The sequence below is a fragment of the Monodelphis domestica genome, chromosome 2, assembly GCF_027887165.1.
Source record: "Monodelphis domestica isolate mMonDom1 chromosome 2, mMonDom1.pri, whole genome shotgun sequence".
In the NCBI taxonomy this organism is placed as follows: Eukaryota; Metazoa; Chordata; class Mammalia; order Didelphimorphia; family Didelphidae; genus Monodelphis; species Monodelphis domestica.
This window is the reverse complement of record NC_077228.1, coordinates 190,340,906-190,368,629: the sequence shown is the minus strand read 5'-3', so window position 1 is coordinate 190,368,629 and position 27,724 is coordinate 190,340,906. Positions and strand designations below refer to the sequence as shown.

Sequence of the window (27,724 nt, the reverse complement as noted above, 5' to 3'; positions counted from 1 at the left end):
AATGAGTGGTCTAGATTTACCTCAGAATGGAAAATGAAAATTTCAGGAAGAACTCACCAAAGTGAGAAAGGGCTAGAATTTTGGGGACAACTCCAACACTGAAAAGATATATTTCATCTTACATTTTAAAAAGCTTTATTATAATTTTTTTAAAAAAATTAGTGGAGGCAATGCCCAGGCTAATAAATTCTCAGGTCCTTACTTTGAAGGATCAAAATGTGGGAATATTTACAACTATTGCTAAGCCAGAAATAGGAGACTATTGCTCAAATACCATAACATTTGAATGATAAAGTTTTGAACCTCAGGACTTCCCAACCTCTATACCCAATTCTCAAGTCACCATATCACCTTGTCTTTCCAAATTCCAAATTAGAGATGGAGACTTGGTTTGAGTCCAAGTTTGATTGCTATGGACAAAGTAATTTCCTGAATCTCAGTTTCCTCTTTTGTAAAATAAGTACAATAATATTCATAGTTGTCTTCTTATAGTGTTGTTGTGGAGAAGGCATTTTGGTAAGCTTAAAGGGTTATGGAAATGGGACTTATTATGACAACAATGAGATGGCAGATGGCTCCTCTCACCCCTTACACCTGTCACTAGTTATGAGTTATGCAGCAACACCACAGGGATGGAAGAGAAACTGTACTTGAGAGAAAAGAGAAGGGCATTCCTGTGTATTTTGAAAGTCACAGCAAGATAGGCAGCGGATAGGAGAACCCCTGCCATTTATTAGAGCTTCCATTTGCATTTTCCAGTAGAAGGCCCTGTGGGCAGCTTCTGTTTTACCTGGAAAATTTAGACAAATGAAAAGGATTGATAAGTAATTACTGACTAATAACATAAGAGTCTGAAGCAGAACAAGTTATTCAAGTAACTTCCTCAGGCTTACTGAAATGGTTCCCTGGACTCTTCTTTCCTCTGGGGAGAGGAAGACTCTTCCCCATCAGTGACTGATCAATTACCTGGTTCAAATGGTGTAGGGCAGCGGCTCTCAACTGTGGGTCTAGACCCCAGCGGGGGTCAAATGACCAAAACACAGGGGTCACCTAAAGCCATTGGAAAATACATATTTCCGATGGCTTTAGCCACTGAGAAATCAAGCAACTTTACAGCAAGATCTCGGAAAGAAAGGGGACCCTGCTGCCTGCACATTGTACTAATATTACTTATCAGCAGCCCTCCCCCTATGAGGGACAATGGATTTACCCTGTTGCCTGGAGACCAGACTCAAACAGGGACCCAGAGAGAGTACCCAGGTGCTGGCTCTGGAGGGGTTAAGAACGAGTCCTGGAGTGGATAACTCCTGGAGCGGATAATAGAGCCAAATAACCCCAGCAAAGTGAGGTTTTTCTCGAGCTGGAGGGAGACAACAGGAAGAAGAAGGCAGCATTTGCAGACCTCCTCCCCAGGCAGGACTTACCTCCCGCCCCAGCACTCAGACTGCCTCCTGCTGGATTAATATTTCTCAATATATAGTTAAATATTGTTTTTGTGATTAATCACTATGTTTAAATTATGTTTGATTTGTCTTCCCCTTCCCCCTCCATCTCTCCTTTCTTTCCCTCCCTCCCTCCTTCCCTCCCTCCTCCCTCCCTCCCTCCCTCCCTCCCTCCCTTCCTTCCTTCCTTCCTTCCTTCCTTCCTTCCTTGCTTGCTTGCTTCCTTCCTTCCTTCCTTCCTTCCTTCCTTCCTTCCTTCCTTCCTTCCTTCCTTTTTTTCCTCCTAGGGTCAGGGTTAAATGCTGAGAAATAGCTAGATATATGGCAACAGCAGATAGAGCACTAGGCTTGGAGTCACAAAGACCTTAATTCAAATACTCCTCAGATACTTACTAGCAGTGTGATGCTGGGCAAGTCACTTAAACCTCTGTTTGCCTCATTTTCCTGAACTGTAATATGGGGATGGTAATAATAGCACCTACCTATAAGAATTGTTGTGGAGATCAAATGAGATAATATTTGAAAAAAATACTTAGCAGTGAGTCTGGCACATAGTAGGCACTTAATAAATGCCTGCTTTCTCTTCCTTCCTTTTTATACTTGGGTAGAAGGATGCTTATAAGGTACGTTGATTTTTTTGTTATTTGTCATTCACTAGGCAACAGTAAATTATGATTTTGAGGTTTTCTTTTGATTTTTTTCTTCATTGCAAGTTTTGCTGCGTACAACCTTTTGGGTTTGAAAGTCACTTCCCAAGTTTAACTCAGTTCAGCAATATTACTAAACATCTACATTACACAAAGCATCGGGGTGTTTAAGATTTATAGTTATTATTCTATCAATCTGGATATTATATATTTTGTAAATATATATCCATTTCATTTAAGTTTCAGGGTTTTTTGGCACTGGTGATTCAAAGACTAACTATAAATAGTCCCTGTTCTCAAGCTTCAAGTATCTTTCATTCTGCAAGAGGGAGGGGATACCAACTAAGTTGATAAATAAATATAAGATGAAATTTATTAGGAACAAAAGAAAAATCAAGAAAAATGCTTTAGAAATTTTTTAGGAAGGAAGTAACACTGGAGGATGCAGTGAGGATTGGGGAATCCAGAAAAGCTACATGGAAGACATATTGTGGCACCTAACTTAAGCTGGGAAGGATGACAAGGATTTAATCATGTTTGTGTATTTTATATCCTGGAGGGTAGCCTGTATAAATGCACCAAATAGAGGGTTAGGGGAGGGAGACAATGAGAATCATGTAACCATGGGAAAATATTTTTAAAAGTAAAATTATATTTTAAAAAATGACCAATGTGGAAGTATGCTATGCATGATAACAAAAATAAAACTGAAATTAATAAATAAATAAGATCCCTGACCCTATATTTTACTAAGGGAATAAGACAATAACAGATCTTTATATTAATTCCTAATATTATATGACAAATACATTTCAGATTCTAGGATCATAGATCTCAAGCTTGATGGGTTCTTCAATATCATCCAGTAGATGAAGAAATGTTAAGTGGAACAAATAGCCTACAAACCCAAAGTTCAATACCTTCTCCATCACATCATACTCCCATCCTCCAAAATGAAATTCTCTGTAAGGCAAGAAGATATGCCTTATGATCCATTTTCTTTCTTCCTAGGAGGAATTGGGTTCAGAGGTCATTGAATCTTGACAGGAGACTCAGAGACAGACCTGATGGTGGTGGCAAGATACTATTTGATGTCATACTCATCTTATGACTCAAAGTTACTACTATCATTAGACCCATCTCTTGAACATTCAAGCACAATAGGCAGCCAAGGACTTCCTTTTATCCTAAATAAGCATAGGCCTGTTTTGTTAGCCCTTCTTCCCCTGGGTTATGAATTACCTTGTTTCCTTTTGTACCAGCAGGAAACGTGCAGATACATGGAGAAGGGGACCCTAATGCCTTACCTATTCCACCAGTCTGTAATGTTTTTTTCCTGAACAGATTTTGAGCTGAAAAACATTCTACTGCTGTGTAATAGCTCCAGTTACAGCTGAAAATGTTTGTCATTTCATTATACACACTCCAAAAAGTGTATATAAAAGTTGTTTACAAGGGCAAAGCTGCATTGCTGAATGCTGGTTTTAAGAGCCACTTCTTCCTCACCATATTTTCATTCTTGGTGCCTACAGCAACAATTACATTTTTATAACTGCTTGCACAGGAACTTATTAAAGCACTTGGCTGCAGCATTACTTAGTACCTGCCTCTGCTGGGATGCTATAAATTGTTATGACTGGAGCACTTGTGCATATCTACTGATGAAAATACTATATTCAAATAATTTCAGGGCTAGAAAAAGGAAATTTAGGATAAGTCTAAAATGATTGGTCTTTTTGATTCTGAATCAGGACAGGTATTCTTGTACCTGTGGTAGAATGGCTCTCTATAGCCACATTCACATTGCCCTGCTACTCACTACCCATCTCCTTCAACCCCATCCTCACCTTACCCCATCCTAGCAACCTCTCACTGCTCTGGATACTTCTTTAGATTTCTTAGACTAGAAATATTGAATTCTTCCTTACCATCTCAACTGGCTTTGCCCCTGTCTCCTAGCTTACAGAAATGTCTATACGTGGCACAACTTTTCCATGACCTTACTCTTGAATCAAGCAAGCAAGAAACAAGCATTTATTACAAGCCTATTATGTGCTAGGCATTGTGGATATAAAGACAAAAGATGAGACATGAAAAATGAAAAATGAAGGCAGAAACTATGCCATTCATTGTCTTGAAATCAGAACATAAGTGGCAAGAAGCAAATCGCTTGCTGGGCAGAACTTGTCCTCTCTGTGAATCACAGATTCTTGCCACATGTGTTTGCACTGGGAGAAGATGCCTGAAATGCACAGCTCTGCCTTCTGCACTTCCTTCTGGAGACATTTCTACAAACAACCTGGGTCATTTGTCTCATCCCATTCAAACTCCTGAGGGAAAATGGATGATATCAAAACAGAAAGCATCTGTATTCCTCTGAGACCCAAGATCTAGTGGAAGATATTGTGCCACATTACTCTTTCTCATTCTATACTATACCTACCTGGGAGCATTTTCTGCCTACAGCTGCCTGCCTAGAGGACTCTGCCCACTGCTGGACTCTCTTGCCTTTGGGTAATTCCTGTCAACCAGGATTTTTACCTCTTGTTCTCACTGGATTTCTATGGTTCTGACCATCTAGTATGGGATTCCCATGAATGTCAATGAATGGGCTAAGTCTGCCTCAAGAAGTTCCCATAATAGTTAAGGTCTGATATTGGTATAAAATTAGACACTTATAGATGATTAAATAATTTAAAAAAGAGGTTTTACTGAGCCATAGCATATAAGGGATATGCAACAAGAATATTACTTGCAGCTCATACAGACCTTTCCTTTATCCACATCCACCTTTACTTCTGGTTAACTGGAAGCATTGGTGACACAGGTAACCCCAGAACACGTCCACAATGAAAGCCTCCCAGGGTGTTTTTTTTTTTTAATAACTCTAGGGAACAAGAAATCACATCAATATGTCCAGAAAACATTAGGAAGCCCAACTAACAGTTTGGCCCCTTGTGCCAAAAAGTCTCATAATCATCTTCCCTGACTTAGGAAAAGCTCTAGCTTAACATAAGTAAGGATGAGGCTAAGACCTACCTACTCTAGTTTTTATTTTTTTTTTTAAGATTCCCATATACCTAGGAAGCTCTTTTGAGAAAATTCCAAATCAAGCAATGATACGCCACGTTTCCTATTCTACAGACAAATATTGCATTGGTCTGTTCTGGGTCAAATCTAGCCTATATTATACCTAAAAGTACTGCTTGCCATCAAAAGTTCAAAACACGCATGAAGAAGAAGGGGCATGGTGAAGAAAATCCACAGAAATGGGTAAATATGAGTAAATATAGTAGGGGATAGGAGTGAACATGAGGAATAAGGATAGATATGGAGAGGATTGGCTTTGCTATTTCATTAGATCTGTGATCTCATTGATTTGGGAACTTCCTCTTCTAGCATAGCCTTTAGTATAATATAATGTACCGACCTATTTATTATGTATTATTTATTATAAAAATTGTCTAAGCGCTTTGCTTGTTTCCCTTTCTTCTCTGAGATTTCCCAGCCTACCCATATAACCTTTCAAAAATCTTACTGGAAAACCTTTCTCCTTAGGTTGACCCATGTCAAAAGATGTGGACTTTATATTCACCAAGTATTAATGTTTTAATGGCAGATGCTTTTAAGGGCTGGGGTCCTGACCTCATGAAAGCCTTTGTCTGGCCTACTCTGAATCAGTCAATTATAGACATACCTAAGGATAATCAAATGTGTGATTACCATTTCCTTGCCAGCTCTGCAAGTCTTACAGTATTTCCTTTTGTTTTTCTCTTCCTGAAATGCTTAGTTAATTGGGTTGCTGAAAAGTCTCATTCCAAGTAGTGGATAAGAAGAAAGGCTAAACACATAAGTTGCATTATGGTTTTATGGGAAGGACAGACACTATAGACCCAGAGTCTGTTATCCAGCTCTCCATAAAGAAGGATTTTTTGTTTATGTATTTATTTTTTTGTTTTTGAGACTAAGTCTCCCTATCTTGACCAAGGATTACTCATTGGCTCCATTCCATTACTGACTGATTTTTTACCTTCTTTTGTGATCTGGGTGGATTTGCCCTTTCTGAGGAAGTCTTATGGCTCCCCTCTCTTCCAGGTGGAAGGAGATCATTATACTGATGGAGACTCAGGTCAACACACATTTTGCTTATTCCATGCAGCTGAGAACTCTTGAATTCAAGAGATCTCTCAGCTTCCTAATAGCAGGGATTATAGGTTGGTGCTATTATATCCAGTGAGAGATTTGCTACTAAAAAAATAAGAACCAAGAAGACTCACTAACACTAGTGTCTACAACTTACTGCTCCAAGAGATTTGAATGAAAATAAGACACTATGCTAGCTATTAGGGCAGGGCTTCTAAATTAAATCATTGTATATGTCAGATCCTTGTGGCAACCTGTGGAAGCTTATGGAGCCCTTCTCAGAATAATGTTTTTAAGTGCAAAAAATAAAATATATAGGATTACAAAGGAAATGAATTAATTTGGAAAAGCAGATATCAAGATATTATTTTAAAAATAAGGTCACAGGTCCCCTGAAATCTATTCATGGATCTGAAGCTAAGAATGTCTACATTACAGCCAATTTGCCCTGCTCCTGAAGGGGAAGAATCATAAACAAGTGGCTTCTTTTGGACTCCTTAATTTTAGAACTAGGCTGCAAACATATTTCATAGATTTTTTAATGCTGTATTTATATTTACTGCCAATGATGGCAGAACCACTATTGATTTTCCCCCTCTCCCATTAAAATGCCAACCAGTGGTGTAGAGAACACATAATCCAGCAACAGCTGCTGCCACAGAGAGGAATTCAGGAAAAAGAGACTGAGGTTGATATCAACTCTATAGGAAACAGAGATCAAACTAACTCTACCTGAGTACACACACTAATAGCTCATTTGGGGATTTAAGGTAGAGAAATAGCCCAAACTTTCAGGATATTTTCCTAATTATAATGTATTGATGTTGTTCTGATTCCAGATGTGACACAACACACGTGAGGTCCATCCACCCGGGAGCTTGTGAACTCTGGCAGGAATACAGAGTGACCTGAGCTCCAAAACATCCCTTTACAGTGTTTTATATTGGGAGCTCTTATTCTTTGCAAACACACCAATTGTGAGTAAACTAGATAAGGATACATGAGATTTATGCATATTCAGGAGCATTCTGATGAGCTCTCTAGAAAAAAAAAAGACAAACACTTAACCCCCCCCCCCATTACTTTCTGTCTTAGAATCAATACTGTATATTAGTTCCAAGGCAGAAGAGTGGTAAGGTTAAGGCAGTAGGAGTTAAATGACTTGCCCAGGGTCACACAGTTAGGAAATATCTTAGGACAAATTTGAACCCGGGACCTCTTGTCTCTTAGCCTGACTCTCAATCCACTGAGCCACCCAACTGTCCCTAGAATGATATACTTTTAAGTATAATCTGCATTATGAGCATTTTCCCATTACTTTCTTGAATCTAGATGATCAACTTGGCAATAAATCCTGAGGTATAAATGCTAACAACGAAAAATTTAATAATTAGCTCAAAAATCTGGTTAGAAATGATTCCAGAAAATTCCTGCTATTGATTCCTCCATCATTCTCAAATTCTGGTTGTATCCATCTATATGCCCTTTTTTCTTTCCTCTATTAGAAAGGTCTAGCCTGATCAGCCTCTGACCATGAACAAATATCTGTTTATTAAACCTTCACAGGCCAAGTCCCCAGGTCCACAATGAAACAGATAATTCCTGTTTGAAAAGAAGAGTTCTCCATCACACAGCAGATTCAATTCTTTACTTAGTAGACCTAGATGTTGAATGAGGTTCCTGTGTTGAAATGCAAGTTCTACTAGGATTCAAGGAATGTATATGTAGTAATGGTGGTAGTGGGTGATGGATGGTGAAGGAGCCAGAATGATACTTTTCTTCCTCATCAAGAACCATTTCTCATGACCACCATTTTTACTGCTCCACTTTGTCTATATAAACTCTCTACCCCTTCTCACAAGAAAAAGGAAGGAGGAAAGAAAGCACGTGGGGAGAGAAGAAAAAGGGAGGAGAGAGAGCAGAGAAAAAGATTGAGGAAGAAAAGTAATGGAAAGATGGGCACAATGATAGGGTGCCAGGACTGGAGTTGGGAAGACTTGGGTTTACCTGGGTTTAAATTTGGCCTCAGACACTTCCTAGCTATGTGACCCTAGGCAAGTCACATAACCCTGATTGCCCAGCCCTTACTGCTCTTCTGTTTTAGAATTGTTACTAGGACAAAAAGTAAGGGTTTTAAAAAAAAGAAAGAGAAGAAAATTAATGAAGAGAAAGAAGTTATAGGATACACACGCACACACAATGTGTGTGTGTGTTTGTGTATATATAGAAGGCATAGAAAGAAAGAAGGGAGGAATAAGATTTGTAGGGCATTCCAAATTAGTTTTCACTTGCTCACCTCAAAAAGTGGCATCTTGAAATGAAAATCCTCTAAACTAGAGTGCTATTGCTACTTGTTAAATCCTATCATAAGCTCTTGATATTTAAATGGACTGTTTTGGAATTCTACTAGAATTTAGGGTGAAGTTATACATTCAAATCTAGTTCAAATGTGCCTGCAGAAAACATCTAAAAAGAAGAATAACCATTTAGAAGTTTTTGTTTGGTTCTTGTTTGTGAGCTGAGATAGGTTGATGTTTTTTTTTTCTGATGGAGAAACTGCGGGGAATTATAGTGGTGAATGAAGGACTATACCACTGATACATCCCTCAATGACCAGCATAGTACCTCTACCCCTGAGAGCTAGTGGGCACAGCTCATAGAGCACTGGACTTGGAATCAGGCAGACTTGACTTCAGAAGTAATTTGGTAAATGTTTAATAGCTAGCTCTCCAGAGATTAAAAAAAAGTATGCATGACACACTTTTCAATTTAATTCACATCATTAACATTTTCTCCATTACTTTCTTAAGTCTAGACAACAAAATAATAAATCAAGCTCTGATTTATTAAAACGTTTGCTGACCTCCAAGGAATAAATAAACTTGTACTGAAATTTTCTCTAGTAATCCAGTCTACATTCACATCCCAACTCAGTGACTTACTATTAGTGTGTCTCTGGGGCAAGCCTTTTAATCTCTCTCAGGTTCAGTCTCTTTATCTGCATAATGGGATAATAATAGTATCTGTCTCCCAGAGTAGTTGTGGGATCAAATGAGAGTATGTCAAGGTTTGGTGGATTGAGTACCAAGCCTGAAGTCAAGAAAGTTTAACTTCCTGAGTCAAAATCTAGCCTCAGACACTTAATAGCTATGTGACTTTAGGCAAATCACTTAACTCCATATGCCTCAGTTTCCTCATCTGTAAAATGAGCTGGAGATGGAAATGGCAAACCACTCCAATATCTTTGCCAAAAAAAGTTCCAAATGGAATCATAAAGAATTGTATCAACTGAACAAAAACAACAAAGTTCTGCAAACCTTAAAGTACTATATAAATGCTAATTATAATGACTTCTAAACTCTTAAAAACTATTTGGGCTCAAGGTCTATTCAAATTACTGGTCTGGGTCCTCTATTTCTTTATCTCTGATGCAACTAATCATATGAATTACTTTATAGTAATGCACTGTGCCATCCACTCCTTCCCTCAATGAATAACTTTTAAAAGATAAGAAGGTACATGTCAGGAAAATATGTAGAAAAAGAATAATTCAGGATTCCTTTTTCAAAGAAAGCCACCTCCAAATCTCCAGATTCCAAGTCTAATCCCTTTCTAGAAGACATCTCAGTCATGGAAAATAGCAAAAACTTTCTTTTAGCTCTTGATTTTCTTAGTACTGGAAAAATGAAACCTTGAAAACTCATTGGCATGGGAATTGCAGATGAGGGAGAAGCCTTCTTTTGCTGTTTGTATCAGAGAAGGCCTAAATATATATTGGTCTAAGCACAACAATGGAGAAAACAAGTCCAATTTAACTCACCAGGATGAATACAAGGAGCAAGTCCCTAGCAAAATGGCCATGTCTCTCCCTTCTTATTTGTTTTCTTTCTCTAGCTCTCTATTTTGCTCTTTTTCTGTCTCTCTCTTTGTATCCTTCTTTTTCTCTGTCTATCTCTCTCTTTACCTAGGATAGTTCTGTAGGGAAGTATGACCGTTTTTCATATTTAAATGCTGAGTACACAGATTAAAATATATTATATATATATATATTGCTTAAATTATCCCATTAAGAACACTAAAAAATGATCAACAACTTTAGCAAAGTTGCAGGATACAAAATAAACCCGCACAAGTCATCAGCATTTCTATATAACTCTAACCCATTTCAGCAGCAAGAATTAGAAAGAGAAATACCATTTAAAATCACCCTAGACAATATAAAATACTTAGGAATCTATCTGCCAAGACAAACACAGGAACTATATGAACAGAACTACAAAACACTCTCCACACAGTTAAAACTAGATCTAAACAATTGGAGAACCATTGATTGCTCATGGGTGGGATGAGCTAACATAATAAAAATGACAATCCTACCCAAATTAATTTACTTATTTAGTGCCATATCCATTGAACTACCAAAAAAACTTTACTGAATTAGAAAAAAACCATAACTAAGTTCATTTAAACAAAAGATCAAGGATATCCAGGGAAATCATGAAAAAAAAATGCCAAGGAAGGAGGACTTGCAGTCCCAGATCTCAAACTATACTATAAAACAGTGGTCATCAAAACAATTTGGTACTGGCTAAGAGACAGAAAGGAGGATCAGTAGAATAGACTTGGGGTAAATGACCTTAGCAAGACAGTCTATGACAAACCCAAAGACCCCAGCTTTTGGGACAAAAATCCACTATTTGATAAAAACTGTTGGGAAAACTGGAAGACAGTGTGGGAGAGATTAGGTTTGGATCAACACCTCACACCCTACACCAAGATAAATTCAGAATGGGTGAATGACTTGAATATAAAGAAAGAAACTAAAATAAAGTGGAGGAATTCCATGGAGACTGGAACAACCTCCAGGAAGTGATGCAGAGCGAAAGGAGCAGAACCAGGAGAACGTTGTACACAGAGACTGATACACTGTGTAATCGAACGTAATAGACTTCTCCATTAGTGTCAATGCAATGTCCCTGAACAATCTGCAGGGATCTAGGAGAAAAAACACTATTCATAAGCAGAGGACAAACTGTGGGAGTAAAAACACTGAGGAAAAGCAACTGCTTGATTACAGGGGTGGAGGGGACATGTCTGAGGAGAGACTCTAAATGAACACTCTAATGCAAATACCAACAACATGGAAATGGGTTCGAATCAAGGACACATGTGATACCCAGTGGAATCTTGCTTCGGCTATGGGAGGGGTGGGTGGGGAGGAAAAGAAAATGATCTTTGTTTCCAATGAATAATGTTTGAAAATGACCAAATAAAATAATGTTTAAAAGTGAAAAAAAAGAATAGTAAAAAATGGTGTGCTATATGTAAGAAACAATGAATATGGGGCCAAGAATATAAAGGGAATTGATGAAAAAAATATGAAGGAAAGAGGCTTTGCCATACTAGATTTCAAACTACACTCTAAAGTGATTAACATCAAAACAATCTGTACTGACTAAGAAATATCGTAGTGGTTCAATGGAACAGATAAGGCAATTAACATGTAGTTAATATCCATAGTGACTGAGTATTTGATAAACCCAAAGATCCAAGTTTTTGGGAAAGAGCTCAATATTTGACAAAAACTGCTAGGAAAACTAGAAAAAAGTACAGCAGAAACTAAGTATAGACCAATATCTTACTCCATATACCAGAATAAAGTCAAAATGGATATTTTATCAGAAAGAAAGGGTGACATCATAAACAAATTAGGGTAACTTGGGAAAGTTTAACATAAGACTTATGGATAAGGGAAGAACTTGTGACCAAACAATATGGAGATAACATTATGAAAAATGAAATAGATAATCTTGATTACATTAAATTAAAAAGGTTTTGTACAAACAATACCAAATACAGCCAAGATCAGAAGGGAATCAATAAATTTTGGAAAAAAAAAATTTATACTATCTCCGACAACAGTCTTATTCTCAGATATATAGAAAACTTAGTCAATTTATTAGAATGCAAAGCATTCCCCAATTGAAAGATGGTCAAAGGATATGAGCAGCCAGTTCTCAGAGGAAGAAATTAAAACCATCTACAGCCATATGAAAAATGCCCCAAACTACTATTGATCAGAGAAATGCAAGTTAAAACAACTCTGGGATACTACATCATGCCTATCAGATTGACAACATGACTAAAAAGGAGAAGGATAAATGTTGGAGGTGAGGGGGTGAGGGATTGGGACACTAATAAATTGTTGGTGGAACTCTCATTCACACAACCATTCTGGAGAGCAATATGGAACCATGCTCAAAGGGCTATAAAACTATGCTTACTTACCCTTTGACCCAGAAATACCTCTAGTAGGTCTATATCCTAAGGAGATCAGAGATAAGGGGAAAGGACTAACTGTTCAAAACTATTTTAGCAGCTCTTTTTGTAGTGTCAAAGAACTGCAAACTATAGGGCTGTACGTCACTTGGAGAATGGCTGAAGTTGTGGTTTATGGTTGTAATGGAATACTATTTTACCCTAAGAAATGACAAGCAAGATGAGTTCAGAGAAACCCGGAAAGATTTATATGAACTGATGCAAAGTGTGAACAGAACCAGGAGAACAATTATACAATAATAGAAATATGATATGATGATCAACTATGAAGGACTAAATCATTTTCAGCAAAACAAATTTCCAAGATAAATATGAGGAACTCATGAAGAAAAATGCTTTCCATAGCAAAGAAGGAATTGTTGGAGTCGGATTACTAATCAAAGCATGACATCTTCCACTTTTTTTCCTTCATGAGTTTTTATTGTATGTGTGATTTGTCTTTTGTCACATCATGAGCATTATCAAAATATGTATTGCATATAAGCTCTGGTATAACCTATATCAGACAATTTACCACCTTGGAGAGGAGGGTAGGGGAAGTGGGAGAAAGAAAATCTGAATTCTAAAATGACAGAAAACAGTTGTCAAAGATTGTTTCTATATGTAACTAAAAATTAAAAAAAAACAATGACTATGAAGACATCCTAGAATCATGAGGACTTGTGTGAACAGATGAGTTGTGAAGTAAGGCAGGACAATAGCATATATGACTACAACAATATAAATGGAAAGACAAACAAAAAAAAAGAAACTGAACCTTGTGTCATTATAATGACCATGTTTGCCCCCAAAGAAGATATGATAAAATATATTCTTCTCCCTTCCTCTCAGAGGAGGGAAAGATTAAAAGAGTGACAATTCATATACCTTAAGATGTGACTAATATTTTGGTTAATTTTATTGACTGTATTCTTTTTTCAAAATGCTTACTTTCCTTTGAATCAATATTTTATATTGGTTCCAGGACAGAAGGGTGGTAATGCCTAGGCATTGGGGGTTAAGTTTGCTTCCCATACTATTATCCAGCCAAACTAGCCTTCTCTCTGTTTATCACATAAGACACTTCCTATCCCATCTTTATGCCCTTGACCTGGCCATCCCTCATTCCTAGAATGCACTCCCTTCTTCCTTCTGACTCAGTTCCTTTTTTAGTTTAAATGCAGCTCAGGAACTTAAAATCTTTCCTGATTCCCCAACTGCTAATGCCCTCTCTACCAAATGGCTTTGTGTTTAATGTTATATTTTTGTTGCATGACAGTTTTATGTATCGTTCTTTCATTAAGATATAAACACACTGAGAGCAGAGGATTGTTTCCTTCTTTGTACTTGTATCTCCAGTGCTTAGCTCAGTGCCTGGTTCAGAGAAGACACTGAAGATATTTATTAATTCGTAGAACTGCTTTTTATCTTCTTTTTTCATCAGTCTCTAAATAAGCCTTCAACCTCTGGATAAGGGAGGGAGAGAGATATATATATTTGAAAAGGAAGAAATATAAATATAGTAAATATCAATAAGAATTTAAAATATCAAAAGATCAACAGTATTATGACAGTCTCATCTAATGTACAGTAGAGAGATACATTATAATTCTGAGTCAAGGATCCACTGATCTGCATGGGTAGAGAGAGGACATATACTAATGAGATCAGGGAGGCCTGCTGCAGTGAAATAATTAATACACTGCCCTGTGTCCTCTTGAGACATTCTGGTATAGCAGGAAGAGCATGGTGCTTGGCATCAGAAAGCTTCTAGATTTAAATCTAGAATGTCTTCCTTACTATGTGACCTAAGACAAGATGCTTTCCCTCCCTCAATCTTGGATAGCTCACTTGTTAAATGGGAAAAAAAATAATTAGAACATTTATATATATATATATATATATATATAACAAATTATAACAAATGTTATATATACATATACATAAACAAATATAGGTATATATACACATACATATATACATATATATGTATATGTATATATATATATATATATATATATATATATATATATATATATATAAAACAAATTAGAACATTTGTTAACTTGTGTGACCCTGGGCAAGTCCTATCATTTGCCTCAGTTCCTGATCTGTAAAATGGGCAAAATAATATCACTACCTCCCAGATTGGGCAATTAAGTGGTACAGTGGATAGAGAACTGGCTCTAGAATCAGGAACACCTTGAGTTCAAATCTGACATCAGACATGCACTTGCTGTGTGACCCTGGGCAAGTCACTTAACTTTACCTTAGTTTCCTCATCTGTAAAATAAGTTGGAGAAGGTAATGGCAAATTTTAGTATTTTTGCCATGAAAATCCCAATAGGGCCATGATGAATCAGGCAGGATTGAATGACAACAACACTTCTCAGGGTTGTTGAGAACCTAAAATGGGACAGTATTTGTAAAGTGCTTTGCAAACCTTAAAGTGTAAATGTTAGCTATTGTTTCTATTATTTTAAATGATGTTTAATGAACTATTTTATTATAATTTTAGATGGAAAAGAGTTAGAATTGTGCTTTCCCTCCATACTAAACTAATCCTCATGACTATCACACTACTCTAACTTTACATATTTACAGCCCACTCCATCCCCCACCTTCCCTAAAGCAGGAACTAGGCTAGTACTCAGAGCCCAATTCAGAGAATAGTAGCATCCCCATTCCCAGACTACTTGTAGCCATTATCAGAGATGTAAACCTGGTTGAGAAGGGCTCTTCCTTTATCATAATTGATGCCAATGGAGCATCTGACACTAGCAGTCAGTTGAAACCTAAAGCCTATAGAATAGCAAGGCACATCTTCCTAGCCCCTGCCATGCTCTAAGACTGGCTTCTCAAGTCACTATCCAGGGCAGCAACCCCTGTGGACAAGAATTTTCCCTTCCCTACAATCTTTACCAATCCCCAAACACCTGGCAAGGATGTGGTAGGCAAGATGACCAAGCTAAGGAAGCAAATCACCCTCAGGGAGGACAGGAGGAAACCTGTACCAGGCAAGTTCAAGTATTTTCATAACCTTTGCCATCATTTCCCCTTGGATTCCAATGAAGACAGCATAGGACTCAGAGCCTCAAGAGCCCTGGGAATTGTAGTGTCCCTAGACTATCAATTTTGATTTCAACCAATCTTCCAAATCCATTGTTAAAAAGGATCAAAGATAGTGGTGAGGGGGCCTTCCAACACTACCACCATCAAAATGAGTCACCAACTGCCTACCAAATAGACTGGGAAACAGGAACAGCCCCAAGACTACCAGCCCTGCTTCCAACACAGCTGTCAATATGCAATCTGGCATATCTTGGCAGCTGCTGCTTGCCACTTTCTTCACCCCACATGATTTGGAGCCTGGGAAAAGAAAGTTTCCCGATTGATGTATTTTGGTGATGTCAATGGTTCAAATCAAGAAAAAAATATGACTTTATCAATGGAAATTGCTCTAAAAATGTGGTTTTCCATTTATTTTTGTCATTGAAGCTTATTTTTCCATTTCACTTGCAGCTGAAATACCTTGTGTTGTCTTCCTCATTTGAATGTGAGCTCCTTAAAAAGCTGAGAATGCTTTGCTTTTCTCCTAGTACCTCCTCTGCTTAGCATAGTGCTTTGTAAATGTTTTTCATTCACCTGTCCATCCATTCTTTCAATCATGGTACCTTTACAAATGAAAATCTTTTGAAGACTGGGCACTGAGATCTTCAGTGGTTTGTCTGAGACTGTATCCAATAATTGTCAAAATCAGAACTGGATCTTATGTTGGCAAAATGAAGGCATCTCATTCAGTGTCCTACATGGCCCCAGGCTCTAGCCTTGTAGGCTCTAGCTAAAGGAAATAATTAAGAAATATAGTTACTAAGGCTACTCACCATGACAATGTTTAGCTCTAGGCAACGGGAAAATACCCAATTCTTGGGTTAAATGTGGGCAGATCTGGGAACAGGAATTTTGTTAAAGCTAGACAGAAAGCCAAACTAAGCCAGTTAAGCAATTTTCCCTTCTACTTGATATTAAAATCAAAGAAGCTGAGTCTGAGAAGTTTGAAATAGGTCATTACTGCAGGTATGTCTTTAAAAGCAAAATGATTCAGGTCAACTTTCTATATAGTAACATTCCATTCTGTAGTTCCAAAGGAAACTATTGGAGCTGCAAATAGAAGAATAAAAAATTCATACCAAAAGCTGCAATCAACATAGAATAAGCCTTTGAAAATTAGCTAATTAATTTAGCTTTGCTTTGTTTAGTCCATATCAAGGGACCTGATTTCCATAAAAGAAGTCTAATGTGAACAATGAACACATCCAATAAAAATAGGAGCTGAATAAAAGATTACTTATGTATATGAGAGACACTTCAAAGGCACAGAATGAAAGATGAATCACCAAAGGCTTCATTTAAAAGGAATTCGGAAAGTATGACTTTTCATTCTTGGAAAGAGCTAAAATGGACTTCATAGAGCATCTGTTAGGCTAGAAGCCAGGTAGCAAGCCTTCCTGCACAGTATGGTGAAAGCAATCACTTATTTGCCTTATTGTTATTGTAGGACTACCTTGCTGGTGCAAAGGGACCAGTTAGTGTTGATCTCCCAATCCCTATTTCCCAAGCAAAGTAAAATTTCATTCAGAATCATTTCATTTCCTAGGCAGAATCACAGTCATAGAACTTGGAGTTGGAAGAGACTTTAGTGGCCATCTTATCCAATCCACATACCAAAGGAATTCCTACTAAATTATATAACATAACCTACAAGTAGTTAGTTAAACTCTCCTTGAATATTTCCTGGAAGGAAAATCTATAACTCATTCCATTTTTTTGTTGTTGTTTAGTCATTTTTCTGTGACCCAGTTTGGAGTCTTCTTGGTGAAGAAACTAGAGTAATTTGCCATTTCCTTCTGCTCATTCAACAGATGAGGCAAATGGGATTAAATGATTTATCCAGGGTCACACAGCTAATAAATGTCTGAGGTCAGATTTTCACTGGGTTCTTCCTGACTTCAGACCTGGCCAGCATTCTATCCATCATGCCACTCATTTTAAGATAACTGTAACCATTATAAAGCTTTTTATTTTTTTCTGACATCAAGCCTACATTGAACTTTTTTCACCTTTTATCTCTTATTCTTGGTTCTATACTGAATGGGATGAAATAAAATGACTACCCACCCAAATTATAATTATAAACCTGGAGTCAGAGAGTGGATAGTATAAGATGCAGTCTTTATTCTTCCTCATGAGAAAGGAGACACCATCCTAATGGCAATTTCCAAAGCATGAGTATAGATACTAGCATTTTATAGATTCCTGACACAAGACTCCCACCCTTCTCTGTCTGATACCCCATGGTCTGGGGGTCAAATTTACAACCTAGGTGGGAAAGTCTACCCAATTAGAAAACAAGAAGTTGTCATAGCATGAGATTCCGAGCTCCCGGGGGTGTAGGGGAAGAGTTGGTTATGGAAAGATAGTCATGTTCTCAGGAGGGACTCCTCTGGCTCCTAAAGATCAGAGGAAATAAGGAGGTAGGATAGCATAATATTTTCTTCTTTGAGATAAGCAGCCTCCTAACTCACTGGGCTTGTGGAAATAATGAAATGACCTTAAAGTCCTATTCTGAAACCCTAAACAGACTTTCATTCCCAATGGGGTCTAGGATGGAGGTCCACCCTGAAAAGAACAAATTAATTATTTTCTCTCCACATATGCACTCAGGCCCAAAAAGAATACATCTATTTCCTTTTCCATGTGGTAGTCTTTTAAATACTTGAAGATGTTCCTTCTGAATCTTCTTTTCTCCAGGATACAAATGCTCAGTTTCTTCAACTGATCCCATATGACATGGATTCGTGACTCCTTGTCATGTTGGTTATCCTTTGTGGAACATTCTTCAGTTTATTAATGTTCTTAAATCATGAATTAAAACAACATGGCAATCCAAATGAAGTCTTACAAAGGTAGAGTATAATTAGACTATCACTTCCCATTCTACTTTTAATGTAGTAAGTCTCCTATTAAGTTTTTTGGGCTGCCATATCAAATAGATGACTCATATTGTAGTGTACTAGACCTTGTTTTCTGGGAAAGCCTTCTCACTCACTCCAGTGATCATATTCACAAATCTAAAAGAATATTTACTGTTTTATGTAAGAGCTATAGGTAAAAAAGGGGGTCTGTTTCTGGGCACCAATATTCAGAAAGAACAAAAATGTATAATATGCACTCTTTCAGCATAGTGCAAGTTGCTATAATAACTCATTCACCCTCTGGCTCAGTTTGATTTGTATTAATTACATCTTATATCATTTTCAGATCATAAATTAAAAAGTCAATTTGAGATTATGTACTGTACTTCTTGCCTCAGGTGCCAAATTGCTAGTTATAGCTCTGCTTTGTCTTGACAAAGAGTTTCTGAGTCATTGCTCCTTTCCCAGAGGTTATATACAGGAAGCTCCCTAGTCAAGCAAATCAAAAAGCTTTGTAGTAGGGCATGGTTGCTGCTTGGACAGAAACAGAAGTTTTTCTCCCTTAGCTTCCCAGCTAAGGGCTATAGAAGGGACTGTTTGAGATATCAAAGTTAAATTCATATAAGAAAAATCATAGTTAACACATATATAATCATTTTTGGTTTATAAAGCATTTTCCATTCAATTCAATAACCACTTATTAGTTCCTAAAAGTGCAAGGCATGGTGTTGAGTACAAGGACAAAAGTGAAAAACAGGAGATTCTATTCAACATGTAACCAGCTCTGTAATTTTAAAGGATCATTGGAGGATAGAGAAAATACTAAAATCAGGAAAAGTCAGGAGAGGTTTCCAGCTTCTGCTCCAGGGAGTGGCAAAGCTGAGCCTTGTTGGAAATGAAGGATCTTAAGAAGTACAAGTAAAATTAATGTACTTTACAGACATGGGGATCATTCAGTCTAGAAGCATATATTGATCTGATGTAATCCTTACCCTGAAAAAAAAGATGACATATATATATACACATATATATATATATAAATATATATATAAATGTATAGCACTTTATTTAGTTCTTAGCAAATAAATGGAAACAAGGAGTGTCAATCAATTTTGAAATTGCTGAACAAATTATGGCATGTGAATATAGTGTAATACTATTGTGTCATAAGGAATAACAAAGGGACAATATCAGAGATACCCAAGAAACCTTGTATAAACCAACATAGAATGAGACGAGTAGAAACAAGAGAACAAGTTAGATATTAGCTACAATGCTATAAAGAAAAACAACTTTGAAATACTTAAGAACTCCAGGGAATGCAGGGAAATGGTTGACTGAGAAAAATATTTGTATCAATTATCTATAAAGGTCTAATATATATCATAAAGATCTATTAGACTAAATATTCAAAATAACATACATTTTGACATATCTAATATGGGAATTAGTTTTGCTTGACTACACATATTTGTTACAAGGTTTTTTTTTTTTAAGGGGGAGGGTGGGAGGTAGAGACAATAAATGCTTATCAGTTGAAAAAAATAAAAAGCATTAAATCTGCTTGTTTTCTAGTTTGTGTGGGTGTGCAATGACCTTTGAAAGGATGTCAGCAATGATATCTTTCAATCCAAACACCAAAAGGATTTTCACTATAATATATTCAACAAATGTTTATCTGTTCTCTACTTAAAGATATCCGAGAAATGAAGCTAGTTCATATGCTGAACTAGAGCTGAATTGCAAAATTTTGAATCAAAACTTTGAAGGGAATAAAGTGAGGCTAGACCAAACATAATGAACTGGAAGAACAGAAATGGTGGAGTAGCTCATTAGTCTTTGAGGTAAGTACTACAGGTATTTTTTTTTTTGGTCAATAATATTTTATTTTTCCCCAAATACATGTAAAATAATTTTAAACATCAATTTTCTAACTTTTCCTGTCCCTTCTTTGAGATGGTAAACAATTTGATATAGGTCATACCTGTGCTATCATGCAAAACCTATGAAGAAAATAAAGTGAAAAATGGTTTGCTTCAGTCTGCATTTAGACTCCATCAGTTCTTTCTCTGGAGGTGAATAGAATTTTTCATCATGAGTCCTTTGGACTATAGGTATTATTAATCTCAAATTTTAATATTGGAAACTTGAGGCTCAAAAAGGTGAAATGAATTGTCCCAAGTCACAGAACTATCATCAAATCTAAGTCATCTGATTGAAATGCCAATGGTCCTTCTAACTCGATTTAAACTGCCCTTTTCAGTATCAAACATTATTAAACATTGATTTATGTGGAAGTATCTATGTTAAATGACTAAACCTTTAATTTTACACATAAGGATTTGACCCTGGGTTCACATAGACTATCATCAGAGAAAGCTATATATGAACACCAGCTCTCTTTAAAAAGGCAAATTTGACAGGATGTGAAAAATAATTCCTATGGAAGATGTCAAAATAATAACAGTTGATGTTCATCTACTGCTTTACATATTTTTTCTCATGGAAGCCTCACTTTTGCAATTAGTCACTGGGAAGCATATCACCATACCACTTCCTGCTATTTCTCCATCACTGCTCACTCTTCCATGATGTCTACTTCACCAGAACTCCTGACTTCCCTACCTCCCCTCTATTCCCATCAGCTTCATCTAGTAAGAAACCAAACTACCAAGTCACTTTCTGTATTCCCCTTGACATACTCCTGGAAATATACCCTTGCCCCATTTAATTAATATCTCTTTATCTGTGTTTTCCCACATTAGAATGTAAACTCCTTGATGATAGGAGGCATTTTATTTGCTTTGTTATGTATTCACGGCACTTAACACATAATAAACCCTTAATAGAGGCAGCTAGATAATGCCTGGAGTCAGGAAGTTCCTTAGTTCAAATCTGACCTCAGACACTAGCTAGCTATATGACCCTGGGCAAGTCATTGTTTGCCTCAGTTTCTTCATCTGTAAAATGAACTAGAGAAGGGAATGTCAAACTACTTCAATATCCTTACCCAGAAAACCCAAATAGGATCATGAAGTGTTGGGTCTGATTGAAACAAGTGAACAATAACAAAGCCCTTAATAGATTCTAAAAGATCAATTGAATAGATTTCTTTGTGAAGAAAAAACCAGTGCTGTTATTTCTGTTCTATAAATGAGAAAATAGATGCTCCAAGGTTGTGAAAGGGTTTCATGGCCAATAACTTGTCAGAACTTGGATGTGAACTTGGGTTTTTCCACTTCAAATAAATTGTTTGATAAGAGGAAAGGGATTTGGAGCCTTTGGACTAATTTTTATATTAATAAGATTAACAACAATGATTTTATATAATGCTTTAAGGCTTGTGAATCACTTTGTGTGCACATGTGTTTACATTTACATATGTAACCTCACAATCTTCACAACAACCCTGTGATATAGGTGCTATTGTTATCAATTCTTTTACATATGAAGAAATTCAATCTAGTAAGGATCACCTTAGGTAGGTGAATGGATGCAGAGTGAAATATGCAGAACCAGGAGAACATTATACACAGTAACTGAAATATTTTGGAATGATCAATGACTTTGCTACTAATAGCAGTACAGGACAATTCTGAGGGACTTATGAAAAAGAACACTATCCACCTCCTGAGAAAGAACTGTTGGAGTAGAAATACAGAAGAAAACATATGATTTATCATGTGTTTATTTGGATAGATGATTTGAGTTAGGCTTATATAAGATTATTCTCTTACAAAAATGAATAATATGGAAATATGTTTTTCATGATATTGTGTTTAACCCAGATTGAATTACTTGTCAACTACAGGAGGGGGAGGGAAGAAGGGAAGAAGATAACACGAATCATATAATTTTGTAAAACTTATGTGGAAATTTATTATTAAAATAAAATAAAGACATTAATTTAAAAAAGGATCTTAGGCAGGATTCACCTCAGGTATCTCTGTCTCTATCCACTATGTCACCTAGCTGCTTTTGTTTTCCTTAGTTCTGTAGGAACTTAATAGAAATTGTACCCCCTTATTCCACTTGAAAAGTCATTCTTGATTTGATATCAGTCCCACCCTTTGACTGGCCTGGCATGGGTACTATGGCAGGGTGCTGGAGCTCTCCTGGCTCCCTGGATTCCTGGAAGAGACTAGTTTAAGCGCCATGTGACTTCTGGTGTCCAGAAATCAAGACTCAGACACAGATTGAAGTTAAGCCTGTCCAATAAGAGTCTCATAAAGCATGAAGTCATTGGTCTTATAAGAAAAGGGATGGAGCAGTCCCATGCTCACTTTCATGCTGGAGAGGCTTGCCAGGCAGGGTAGCATCGAGCTCTCTCTCTCTCTCTCTCTCCCTCCTCTGGAGTATTTAAGGCTTGCCACTCACTGGCTGATCTCCTGGGCAGTCAGCCACTTAAGCCAATGTAGGCGTGCTATTTGGAGCTTGAGATGGAGAAGAGTGGAATCAGTTTTAGTTAGGCTGTGGCCAGGTGATCATGTGATCTCTCTCTCTCTCTCTCTCTCTCTCTGTCTCTCTCTCTCTCTCTCTCTCTCTCTGTCTCTCTCTCTCTCTGTCTCTCTCTCTGTCTCTCTCTCTCTGTCTCTGGCTCTCTCTCTCTCTCTCTCTCTCTCTCTCTCTCTCTCTCTCTCTCTCTGTGTCTATCTCTGTCTCTGTATCTCTCTCTCTCTCTCCCTCCCTCCTTTATTAATAAATAAGCAAATAATTATAAATTAATATATAGTCTCCAGAGAATTTTTATTATAATTTCCCTTCCTTCCTACTAAGACACAGATGACACCTATCTCCTTAAAACCTTGCCACTGTCTTTCATGTCATTTTAAAATGAGATTTTATATTTGATGGTAAGGAAGAAAAGGCTGTGTAAAGAAATTAAAGGCTCAGGGCAGTTAAGTGGCTTGGTGGATAGAGTTTCAGCCTTGGAGATGGTATGGTCTGGATTTTAATTTGGTCTTAGATACTTCCTAGCTGTGTGAACCTGGACAAATCACTTAACTTCCATTGCCTAGTTGTCCCTATTCTTCTGCCTTGGAATCTATACTAATATCAATTCTAAGAAAAAAGTAAAAGTTTAATTAAAAAAAATTAAAGTCTATCTCTCTTTCTTTCTCTCTCTATTTCTCTCTCTCTCCCTACCTCTTCATCTCTTCCTCCCTTTCCTTTCTCTCTGCTCTTCTCTTTCTCCTCCAACTCCTTTGAGGAACCCTGATGCATGAAAATATTTCAGTCCTATCATTCTTCCTTATATTACATTAATGTCATTTGAGTTGTTATTAACCAAATCAATACCCAACCTGTAGGCACTGAGCATCCTGGCTGTCAGGCAGCAATTCTCAGTTTTGCTAACCCAAATGGATATTCCACTTTCTAGGAGCAAGAACCTTGGAGATACTGGAGGATGAAATCAGGTAAGATGTATTTTTTTGATGAAGATTTTTGTTTCTACTGAGTTGAAAACCATCAGATTTCCAAAGTTCAAATTCTTAGCTTTCCTTAAATCTGCCAGAAATTTGGATTCACAGAGACCACTAGGGATTAAATTGTCCAACAGCTAAAAGCAAAATTGCTGGCAGGTAGTCATGACCTCCCTAAAGCAGGCATCCTAAAACCAATATATCTCCCTGCCCTCCTCAAAAAAAGATCCTAGGTATCCAGCAGAAAACTCAACATGTACAAAACAAATCATCAAGTCTCCTCACAAATCCATCCCTTTTCCAAACTTCCTTATGTCTGTTGAAGTACTATCATCCCACCTCCTTTTCTAATCTTATTTCAAATTACTCCCTTTCATATGCTCTCCATTCCGGTCCAACTGCCTCCACTTGTTCTTTTCTGTAAATGACATTTCATTCTCTACCTCTTCACTTTCATACAGTCTTAGAAGAAATATGTCCTCACCTTGCACTTCAAAGAATCCTATTTTCCCTCCAAAATACAATTCAGGAACCACTTCTTCCACAAGATCTTTCCAGAAACAAGTAGTTATTAGTGCTTACTCCCTCTATAGATTACATGCTACTTTGTACACATGCCATATTCAGGACTGATTAAAGCTTTGTTAAATCAGACCAGTAATAGTCACCTATCAGTTAAGGATCATATAATTTTATAGTTCTCTGAAACCATTCATTTAGTAATTTCCATGTCACTTGCCCCCTAAAATACAGGTGAGAAACCCAAGATGCAAAGTGACACACACACAAACACACACACATGGAAATGGTCAGTGTGAACATTTGTTTTGGTTGCCTATTCATATTTGTATAAGAGTTTGATTTCTTTGTTTTCTTTTTCGTTTCTTTTTTCTTTCACTGAGAAGGAAGAGCTAGGAGGGGGAGAAAATAAATATTTGTTAATTGGAAAAATAAAATATAGTTAAAAGTTAAATTCCCTCTTCCATTGAATACCAATATGACTCCAGTAATTTATTTCACTATTTTGTTGACAATTAGATCAATAGTAAAAACAAATGGATAAATATATAGGTAGATAAATGAATGAATGAATAGACAAATAATAAAGAAGTTGAAGCAGTTCATATAAATTTAGTGCTGGAAGGGATACCAAGTGTTCATAATATGCTATTCTATTATACTATTTACAAACTCATCAGTTTGTGAATGATTTAGATAAACCACCATTTGTGTTCGTTCAAAGAGCTTTTTAAGCATAGTATTGTTGTTGAATAGTTGTTTTTTCAGTTTCTTGGTAAAGATACTGAAGTGGTTTGTCATTTCCTTCTCTAGCTCATTTTACAGAGGAGGAAATGGAGGCAAACAGGGTTAAATTACTCACCCAGGGTCACACACAGAGCTATTAAGTGTCTGAAGATAGATTTGAATTTAGGAAGATGAGTCTTCCTGACTTCAGTCCTAGCACTCTATCCATTGACCCACCTAGCTGGCTTTCTAAGTATATAGGAGACATTAATGAGAGGGTGAAGGGGTGACAGCACACATCATTTTGGAGTTAGTGGCCCTGGGACAAATCCCAGGTCACAGGGTCATCAACTCAGAATTTAAAAAGAAAGAAAAAGTTCTGGTGCCATCAAGTCTCTCATTTTACAAATGAGGAAACAGAGACACAAGGAAGTTAAGAGACATGCCCTGGGTCACAAAACTAGAAAGTATCTAGGGCCATATTTGAATTCAAGTTTTCTTGACTCTAAGTATGTCTTCCAGTATATCACTTACTGATTATATGAAATTGGTCCAGTCACATCTTTTCTTTGGACCTCAGTTTCCTCAGCTGTCAGTTGAATGAGTTAGACTAACTGGACCCTGAAGTTTCTCTGAGCTCTAAAGCTTATGAATGAATGGACTCTGAACAGCCTGATGCCAAGTGCCAGAAGGAACCTCCATAGGCACACTCTTGTGAGAAGGGGTATACTTTCCTAGAATTTGTAAGCAAATCCTGGGTTTTTAAGAGCAAGACAGGGGAACACCACTGTAAAAGAGCGATTAGTTTTCATCAAGGCCAGGATGGCAGTGTCACTGCTGGTTATCCCTCAAGATGGATCAGTAACAGCCAGAAGCAAAGGAGAAGAAGAGCTGGCTGGAAATAAAAACAAATGCAAGGGAAATGATGGGCAGATGTTGCAAATGCATCTGTTACCTTCTCCTCAGATTCCAGGAGAAATGTGCCCCTGTTTAATAGCCTTGAAAACTACTACCCACAAAGGAGCATAGCAAAAGTTTTAGTGCAGGTTAGACATGTGTTAATTGGCAATAGCACAATTTAAAAGTAATTGTTGGAAGAATAGCTTCTCTTCAACAGCCCCAATCCCTGGCAACCCTCATCCCTGCAATACCTGGCTCTGTACCCTGCCAATGAATCCCAAGACGATAGATGACTCCAGCAATTTATTTCACTGTTTGGTTGGCAATAAGATCGACATATTTCCTCTTCTTCTCTGGCTATTAGAAAGAGTGCCTTTAAATTGAGACGATTGCCCATTTTGGTAAGAAATCGGGCCACATGTCAGTAGAATATAGGCCACTGGACATTTATAAGAGGGCAGTGATGCAGAATTGATTAGCGAGGGTAGTTTCATTAAAGTAAGATGGTGTGTGCCAAAGGGAGAAATGAATAGTGGCAAATCTTGAGGAAGAATCTATAGTTTTTGAGAAAATAAGTTTCCACATGTGGATAGGGTCTATATATGTAGAACAAGGAATGACAGTAATTTAATTGAACTAGTTCTTGGGTTTCCACATCTTCCTGGAGAAAATTTGGTTATGTCTAATTCCTTGAAAGTAGCTTTTAGATCCTATGGTGAGTCAAATCCATTGAATTTATGAATCTCAATCCATTTATGGTAGTCTGATACACAATATATTATTTCAAGTTCAGCCTTAAGGCTTTAAGGTATGGATAAAATTGAAGGTATCACACACAAAGCCCATGGGCTGCACTGGGGAATGTGGACCAGATCAGACTAAGTTGTAATTGGGAAAATTTTAACAAAATAAATAAAAATTCAATTAAGTAGAAATTGCATTTTAAAACTAAATTAACATGTAGGCCCTCAGGAATCCTAATGTACAATTTACTAGCCCTCATTTCTATTTCAGTTTGACACCAGTGGACTTGGATTTCGGATGCTGAAAAGAACTTAGAGATCATCTGATCTACCCTGCTCATTTTTACCAAAGAGGAAACCAAGGTTGAAAGAAGTAAAATGACTTATCTAAAGATGCACAGCTCATAATTGTCAGAGACAAAACCAATACCTCCAAAACCAGTGCTCTTCTTATTGTACCACACTGCCTTTTTCGGGAAAGCTACTTAGGGGCTGATAGATAAATGGAATAGAATTAGACTACATCTATGATTTCATTAGTACAGGGAAGCCCAGGGAGAGGAAACTTCCTCCATCAATGCAGATTGCTGTCACCTTGTCTGAAATATGTTTTTAACCCTTTGCCTTCTATCTTAGAATCAATTCTGTGTATTGGTTACAAGGCAGAAGAGCAGTAATGATTAGGTGATGGGGGTTAAATAACTTGCCCAGGGTCACACAGCTAGGAAGTGTCTGAGGCTAGATTTGAATCTAGGACCTCCTCTCTTTAGGCTTGTACCTCAATCCACTGAGCTACCTAATTGCCCCTTGAAATATATTCTTAAAAGAGCTGCTTAGAACAAAGGAAGGGTAAATAATTTGCTTAGTACCATACAGCTAGGACATGTC

At 37.1% G+C, this 27,724-nt stretch overlaps 1 protein-coding gene and 1 long non-coding RNA gene across 5 annotated transcripts in view; one reads left to right on the top strand and one right to left on the bottom strand.

The window, feature by feature from the left end:
* Positions 1 to 27,724, bottom strand: part of CA10 (carbonic anhydrase 10) — a 732,369-nt gene that overhangs the window by 290,502 nt on the left and 414,143 nt on the right. The window lies entirely within an intron of this gene.
* LOC103092757 (uncharacterized) lies at positions 1,818 to 27,378 on the top strand. Of its 2 annotated transcripts, none has more exons than XR_461957.3 (4): positions 1,818 to 7,209; positions 20,221 to 20,369; positions 23,906 to 23,942; positions 27,108 to 27,378. It is a non-coding gene; the product is annotated as an uncharacterized LOC103092757 (long non-coding RNA). The 2 variants fall into 2 exon arrangements; XR_008916337.1 differs by lacking the exon at positions 1,818 to 7,209 and adding an exon at positions 18,368 to 18,516.